The 8,048-nt window shown below is 40.8% G+C and overlaps 1 long non-coding RNA gene across 1 annotated transcript; it reads left to right on the top strand.

Moving 5' to 3' along the window:
* Positions 1-1,782: 1,782 nt before the first annotated feature.
* LOC103481986 (uncharacterized) lies at positions 1,783-7,201 on the top strand. Its single transcript, XR_536374.2, has 3 exons — positions 1,783-2,556; positions 4,525-4,818; positions 5,066-7,201. It is a non-coding gene; the product is annotated as an uncharacterized LOC103481986 (long non-coding RNA).
* Positions 7,202-8,048: the final 847 nt, after the last annotated feature.

The raw sequence follows: 8,048 nt of genomic DNA, 5'->3' as shown, positions 1-8,048 counted from the left end.
TGTGGTTTTAAAGGGGGCGGCTGATTTAAAGGCAACACTTCCAGTGCGGAGCCACACAGCCAGTGCTGGGTAGAGAAGTGCTAATTCTCTATAAAAACAGCAGCATGTACGGGTGAGCCCAGAAACATTCTGGTGTTAAAAAAAGAAAGAAGTAGGGGGGAGGAGGCGCAGAGGGGAGAAGGAAAACAACGGAGCTGGGGAGAGCGAGAGAGAGAAAAAAAAATAGAAATGCAAAACCACAGGGTGGCTTGGATGCTTGCCTGCCTCACTGGATGCCACATTACACAAACTTTCAAACTCTCGGGCCAATAAATGAGCTTCATAAACTGCAATTAAAACCCTGGGCACTAATCTAGTGGAAATGGCAGCCTGTAAAAAACAAAGTGTTGGAGAAAAAAGGGTTAGGAGGGAATAGTTTTCTAGGGTTTGGTAACAGTCCCCCCCCCCCCCCCCCCCCTCGTTTTTCATCTCTCGCATTAATGCGGAACATTTACAGCTCATAGATCATAGCCTGGGCTGAGAAGGACACACACATACTCTTGATTTAGAGCTAAACATCCAATAAATAATTCCCTGTTTTCTCATTTTGTTATTTTTTTGCTTTTCTAAAATGTTTTTTTTTTTTGGACTCCTTGAAAAAAGTTCACAACTTTTTTTCAAAGCACCACACAGAACTGTTCCAATGTGGAACCTGTTTTAGATGTACCAGCCCCATGAAAATAAAATCCATTCACTCATTGCTAATCTGCATATTTACCAAACTGTTCTTGTTTTACTGTCTTGCTCGTTTAAATGCTCTAAAGTCTTTCTCTTTGGTAGAAAACACAACCGACCTGCTTAAATGGCCCATTTGTGGTGAACCCTTATACCGTTCCTTATCTTCATCACCAAATCACATTTATGCCCTCGTTCTGGTTAGGTCACCATGCTTCAAAGAGAAAATAATGTTCTCAACCTGAATTTATTGAATTCTCAGACCCGTGTTGGATTTAGCAGGAAACGGCTTTAAAAAGAATTGCTTCAAAAAAGGATTTTAAGAAATGATGTCAACAGTTGCTGCGGCAATCCACACCATGACAAACTATAGATTTCTTCTCAAAACTATAGTCCGGGATTTTTTGAATTGAGGTTCTGTTAAAAGGCTGTAAGCAGGTGACATATTAGTGAGAGCAAAAAAAAAAAAAAACTTCAGATTTTCAATAAGCATAAATCCAGACTAATTGGTCTCCAAAAACTGAAACCCAGATACAATCTGGGAAGAACTAATAGTAAAATGGACTTGTGTTGCTTAAAAACTAACATGGTGGTTATACATAAGCTAATTTATGGAACAGAGAACCAATTAACCTTTACACAGGAAATGGAGGTTGGAGGTAGTGTGCCACCAATGAGCTTCCTGTGTGAAACAGGACCGAAAATGCTTTACATGTTCTGCTCTCAGTATGTTTCACACAGGAAGATCCCTGATGGTGCACCGCCTCCTGCCTTCATATCCTGTGTAAATCATCATCAACTTCTGTCTAAAGTCTCAATGAAAACCTGGTAACATAACATAAAGTATTATTACATTTTTGTGACTGGAGGGTTAAGTTGGTCGAAGTGTTGTCTCCTATTTAGTCTTTAGTTTCATTCTTAAGAAACAACTCATCTTCACCCTAAATGAAAATAGGAAGACTTTCTGTCATAGCTGACCTACATAAAAAAAAATGCTAATAACTTTCTAGCAAAACCTTACTACATAATTCTGAACTGCCCCTTTATCGAAGCATTCTAATTCTTGTGGATTCGAGAGCTGTTCAGGTAGAAAAACATCATTTGACGTGAGGCGTTTCCACGACTCACTTCACACAAATCTGCTCTCTTTAAAGCCGTTTTTTTCAAACAACTACCCAGGGAGGGCTGCCAGCAGGTTCGTCATATCAAAGATGTCGGGGGTGGACGTCACAAACCTGATGGGAGACATCTGCCACAGCTGTCTGTCTCACAAGGTCAAAAGACAGCAGAACGAGGTGTCGGCATTGTAATGAGACGGGCCACACACACACTGAGAAACACAAACAAGAGGGGATGCTGGGATCTTTTCTCAAACGCACTTCCCTCCCACTCCCGCAGCAAATGACACAGTCTAAACTGTCGCCTGACGAACTTAATATGCTCCTCAGGTTTTGTCAGTCGGACCAAACTGTAAACTGCTTTCTGGTTGCCGCGGCGCCTAGCGACAATGGAACATAGTGGTGTGAGAAGCAGCGTGACCGCTGTGCGTGAATTCCCTGTAAACCAGCGGCAGCTACTCCTTCCCACAGGATGGGTGGTTTCCAACGCCTCTTCCTGGTTCAGGTTACCACCGGGAATTGTATGACCTTGAACCCGCTCGTCTCCCCCCCGCCCCCCACGTTCCTTTAAGACTTATTGCAACCTGGGGCTTTAAGCGTTATTCATGGATTCACACAGTCGGCCTCAGTGTCAAAAGAAAACACTGATGTCAGTAGAATGTTGTGCACCGAGCCTGTAGCTGCTGAACAGAAGAGGCAGAGTGAGCTTTTAGGAGATGTGGAGGTAAAGTATGAGCCTTTTTATGATCTGTGTCCTGCACAATGTACCTGTGATACATACATATATATGTATATATGTATATATTTATGTATACGTAAAGATGGTAAGATCCCTTTAATGTTGTAAATCTATATTTGACTGACCTGCATTTAACTCCACCCATCGTCCTACCTCTTTTAGACAAACAAACATAACCACACCATGATGCTGCCACCGCCATGTTTTAAGCTGGCGATTGTGCTTGTTCAGGTTGTTAGTTTTCCCACTCACATGGGGTGTTGCATGTGAGCCAAAAAGCTCTGTTTTGGTCCGATCTGACGGTTTGCTCTGACTCTTACGTGGCTTGTGGCCAACTGCAAATTGAACTTTTAAAGGGGCGGTGTTACGCATTTTCTAGCCACAAGGTGCCATTTTAAAGTACAATCGAGTAACTATTGCCTTCAGCTTTTATAAAAAATGCTGTGAATATCAGACATGACTTGAAAGACATTTGACTTTGCAATTTGACGCCGTGAAATTGGAACTATGTCTCTTTAAGAAGCTCCTGCTTTTTCCGACACTCCACCTTCGGGACTTCATCACAACAATGCGTTTCCATTGTGTTGTGACAAGAAGCTCTGAGGAGGAGCTCTGTGGAAATAGGCAGTGCTTTGTGAGCGCAAGCACTTGGGGAAACCCTGAATGGTTGCCACGGGAGATTCAAGGATTTCTCAAACACACAAGGCAACACTCCAGCTATGCTTGTAGTGAGATAATGACATTAAAACATGGTATTAAGCTGAAAAAACAGGACAAAAAGTTGATTTTACATAACATTCCCCCTTTAAAGAATTCTTTTTTACTTCACAGCCTTGTCAGTCTTTCATAAAGGCCATCTAATAATCATCCTATTGACAGATTCTCCCACCTGAGAGCTGACCAATAGCTTGCCCAGTGTGTGGGTTCAGGAGGACGGCCATGTTTTTGGTGGGTTTTGTAGCTGCTCTAAACTTTCCATTTTTGTACACAAGATGTTGAAAGCCTTGAATCCTATAACATAACTCAGCTTTAAACTCTCTACCTGATCTTTCTGCTCTTTTCCTCAGTCTTCATGATTCCACTAATATACTAACGTTCTCTATTGAAAAATAAAAAGGAGGCTTTCACAGAGCAACTTGATTTATACTGAGATCTAATTACACACAGTTGGACTCCTGGAGACTTCTGAAGGCCAATTGGTTTCTCAGGATTATAATTTTGGGGTAAAAGAATAAAACGGCTAAGTACTCATGCTCATGTTTTTGGTATATATCATTTTTTTGGTGTGTGTGTGGATAAAGACATTACGAGAAAGCAGGGCCGTGCAGAGGCCAAAAAAGAAACAAAAAACAAATAACTTTAGTACATGTTTTTATGTGTCAGAAGAGTGCTTAGGAAATAATAATATAAAAAAAAAAACAAAAAAAAAAACATTGACCAAAAGGGCACTTGGGGGCAAGGAGCAAAAGGGGCAGGTGCTCAAGCACCCCTAGCCCCCCCCCCCCCCCCCCCCCCCCCTCTGCACGTGCCTGCTAGAAAGGAAGTCTTGGTTATAAGGAGCTCAGAGAAAGGAAAAAACAAAGTCTACGCATCATGAAGCTGATGTGTACCTCAACATTGATTTATTATCATTTACATGTGTTAAAGAAAATTGGGTGGATGGTCCAGTTAAGCTAGCCAAAGGGCTCACATCCTCATTAATCTGTCTCTGTTTGTAGCTAAGCAGTGTAACCCCTTTGTCCTTTAGCCTTTTAATTGCTTATTGATTAGCATGTCCCACTGTGACAAAAGGAAGAAAAACCTGGATGCGATGCAAACTAAGGGATGCAACGCATGGCAGAGCAGGAAGCGGCCTCAGAGCTGAACTAAACTCTGCCATGAGCGCAACCTGCTTTATAGCTCCGGTTTCTAAAGCGAGATTCTTTTTTTTTTTTTTTTTTTTTCCGCTTTTAGAGAGCTCTCAATTAAAGACAGAGAAAGTGACGCGCCCCTGCTGAAAAAGTCAACTTTTGGTCGTTAACGTGTGGCATCGAGTTCATCGCTGAAACAGGAGGGAAAACATCATGTGCACGGTGACGGAAGTTTGAGGTTTCGGCTTTTATCGCCACCCAAATCTGCTTGATCTGTTTGGGGTTTCCTGTGTAAGTCACCATCATGTGCCCTAAAGAAAGGACTGCGCGCACAAACGCTCACAGACGCAAAGAGCTAAAACCCAGTTTGGCTTTATTCTAAGTAAAGCCTTAAAGTGTAAGTAAACGCCATTATCTGAGTATTTGCTGCATGTTCAGCTGGCTTCTAATTGGGGGGGGGGGGAGGAAATCAAAGGTTGTGTTGGAATGTTTTCTTTAGATAAAACAAGTATAATGGCAGATTTTATCATGTGCTCATAATGACAATTTAAAAAAATTATAAATACATTTTAAAAAAGCAAGCCAAACGTTAATAATAAATACAGTTTTTTTTTTTGTTTTTGTTTTTTTTTTTTCTCCCCCAGCTTTAAACTGACACAAACGCATTCAAGAAAAAATGTCGGCCTTTCAGTCACCAGTTTCAGTCTCTAAACTGGGACTTCTTGACACATTGTCACTGTGAGTCATCGCACAACGGCACGCAAATGGGAAATGATACGGCATATACTGATCGCCCGGGATCACATGTTGCTCATCTGTGACATGCTGCCGCATTTCCCGGAGCCACAAATACAGCAGCGGCTGCTCAGACGCCGACGGAAACAGCCGATGATGGCCAGCAGCCCCGCAATCCTCAACTGGCTCCCGGTGATCCGCTGCAAACCTGCTGAAGAGCCCACCTAGATGAGGCGGAGAAGGGAAACTCCTTCCCTTCGCCTCGCTCCGTGTGGAAGCGAGAGCTCAGAGGGGAAAATCTTGTGCCGCCATTGTTCGCTCTCAAAAAAAAAAAAAATGTTTAAATGCTGCAGGGATGAGTGTCAGCACAGAATTCATTTTTACAGCAAGATTCCGATTGACAATTTTTTTTTTTTTTTACACAGTTTTAAAGAGATATGCATTTCTACAGGAAATAAAAGCAAATCTGTATCAATCATCAAAGACACAAAACTATATGGTTGAAAACGATTTTAAGGAGATCAATCAGGATTTTTTTGTTTTTGCATTATATAATAATAATAATAATAATAATAATAATAATAATAATAATAACAACAATAAAAACACAGATTTTGGAAGATAATTTGTCAGATTAAGTCCAGACACCTTTCAACTACAGATGCCCCCAAGTTAATTCACAAAAACACCAACTTAGCTATTTCCTGTTGTCTCTGCCACTGGCAGTGCGGTTTTATGTCTGCTCGTTGGAGGAAAGAGGAAGTGTGTGTTCTTGTGTATTACACTCGATATGTTATTTTCTCCACTTTGTTGCAAAACCTCATCTGCAGAAAGGTCGTTGGGTGTTTTCAAATCTGACTAAGATTTAAATATGTAAAAAAAAAAAAAAAAAAAAAGAAGAAAGAAGCGACTACAGGAGAAATAAAAATGTAGCCGTGTCACTGATTGGGATCTTTGATGTGCTACATCTAGAAGCGTATCTGAAATGTCTATTCAAGAGATTGAAAGAAATAAACATTAGAACAGCTAACACAGTTCTTAAAGACTGTATGGTAAGTAGATTACACAGAGACTGGTAATGGGGGTGGGTGCTGGGGTGCCAGACAAAGTGGCATCCATCAAGTCAAAATATTAAAAGAAAAAGACAAAAATATTGATCAACATATTTCTTAACCCTTCACACATAACATGTCATTATTTCCCTGTTCCTGCCATGTTTCTTGCTTCTCCTCTGATCTACAGCTCTCCAGTTTTTGGGTGTGTGCCTGTTCTTGTTCAAGTCATGGGTTTATACTAAAGTTGTGGTGTTTTATTAAAATATTGTTGAATTTTTATTAATCTCTCTACTTTCTGCTACTCTGTAGCTGGTTCGCCACAACATAGCCTGCCACAAATGTTAGCTAGTCACCGATGATGGCGGATAAGTTTTCCTAGAATGGAAAGCTGTTGGATTGTCATCACTGAGCCCCTCCTCCTGGCTCCGATTGGTTGTTTCTGGTCATGAGCGGTACATGTCTTCAGACAGTAACAGTAGATCAAGGAGGCGGTGGAGGAGATTGATCTTTTCACAGATTATCTGTCTCAAACTGTCACAAGGTGGTTATAGTTTTAAGAAATATGTAAAAGTACCATACTGCAGCTTTAAGAAAGCTGAGCAGGGGTGTATCCAGGATTTTCTTTAAAGAGGGTTTTTTGTGGGATGCCACAAAAACAAGCACAGCTGGAATACAATGAGTGATTCAACATGAAAGTCAAGGACTGATATAAAAATAGTTCTAATTGAAACTATTTACCTTATTTCATAAACTATTATTCATTAAAAAATGTCATCCATATAAGACTTTCTCATCAGGGGGACGTTAGTGGGGTGACCTAATATGAGGTACCGTATTTTCCGCACTATAAGGCGCACCTAAAAACCTTCAAATTCCTCAAAAGCCGACAGTGCGCCTTATAATCCGGTGCGCCTTATATATGGACCAATATTGAGCCACAACAGGTCTAGCAACTACGGTAAGCAGCCACCAACTTCATTTTCCCCCGTAGAAGAAGAAGCGTGTGGTGCATGCTGGGATAGTTGTCAAACCGCTGGTTTGTTAATAAAGTTTGATAATACATTTAAAGCCAGGGGGGGCGGAGGGGCGGGGGAAGAGAGACAGAGACTGCGGCGGCTGCGTGTCGGTTGGTCTGTGTTACCCAGAAAGCAGTTGGGCACAATATCGCAACACAAACACCGTGAGTGAAACAATGACTGGGGCAGCCTATATAAAGCACTCGGGGACCATCTCTTTACAAATGTGGATGTGTAATAATAGAGTACCATGCGCCTTATATATGAAAAAAGTTTTAAAATAGGTCATTTATTGAAGGTGCGCCTTATATTGCGGAAAATACGGTAATCTATTTAGGAGGTAGTCTTATATATTTATCATCATCAGAATCATTACGTTCAGACACGTCACTGTCCTCTTCAGAGGCTGTAAGCATATCATTACAGTATAAAACATGCAAATGTTAGAGGTCACTACGGTACCTCTACTAAATAAATTCAATTCTGTAGCATATTGTCTTACATGTTTCAGAAATGTCCCACATCACACCTTTTAAAATTTAAACTGTTTATTTGTTTTGTTCTAAACTGATCAACTAACTACAAACTTCTGTTTTGGTGTTTTAAGTCTGTAATAATGTTATTTGGCTTGATTAACATGCAATAATTATCAGTACCTGAAACAAAATTCAATTCCACGTAAATCAAATCCTGAACATACAAATAATCGAATCACTCGGACCTGATGGTTTTTGATGTAGCTGCTGCAAGTACTAAACGGTCTGCTTTAAAATGAGACTGGTGGTCAAATGTGTGAGTTGTAGGCCATAAGGTAAAGGTCT

The sequence above is a fragment of the Poecilia reticulata genome, chromosome 19 (genome assembly GCF_904066995.2).
Source record: "Poecilia reticulata chromosome 19, P_reticulata-male-v2, whole genome shotgun sequence".
Classification (NCBI taxonomy): Eukaryota; Metazoa; Chordata; class Actinopteri; order Cyprinodontiformes; family Poeciliidae; genus Poecilia; species Poecilia reticulata.
The sequence above is the reverse complement of the archived record's forward strand: the minus strand, read 5'-3'. Positions and strand labels throughout refer to the sequence as shown.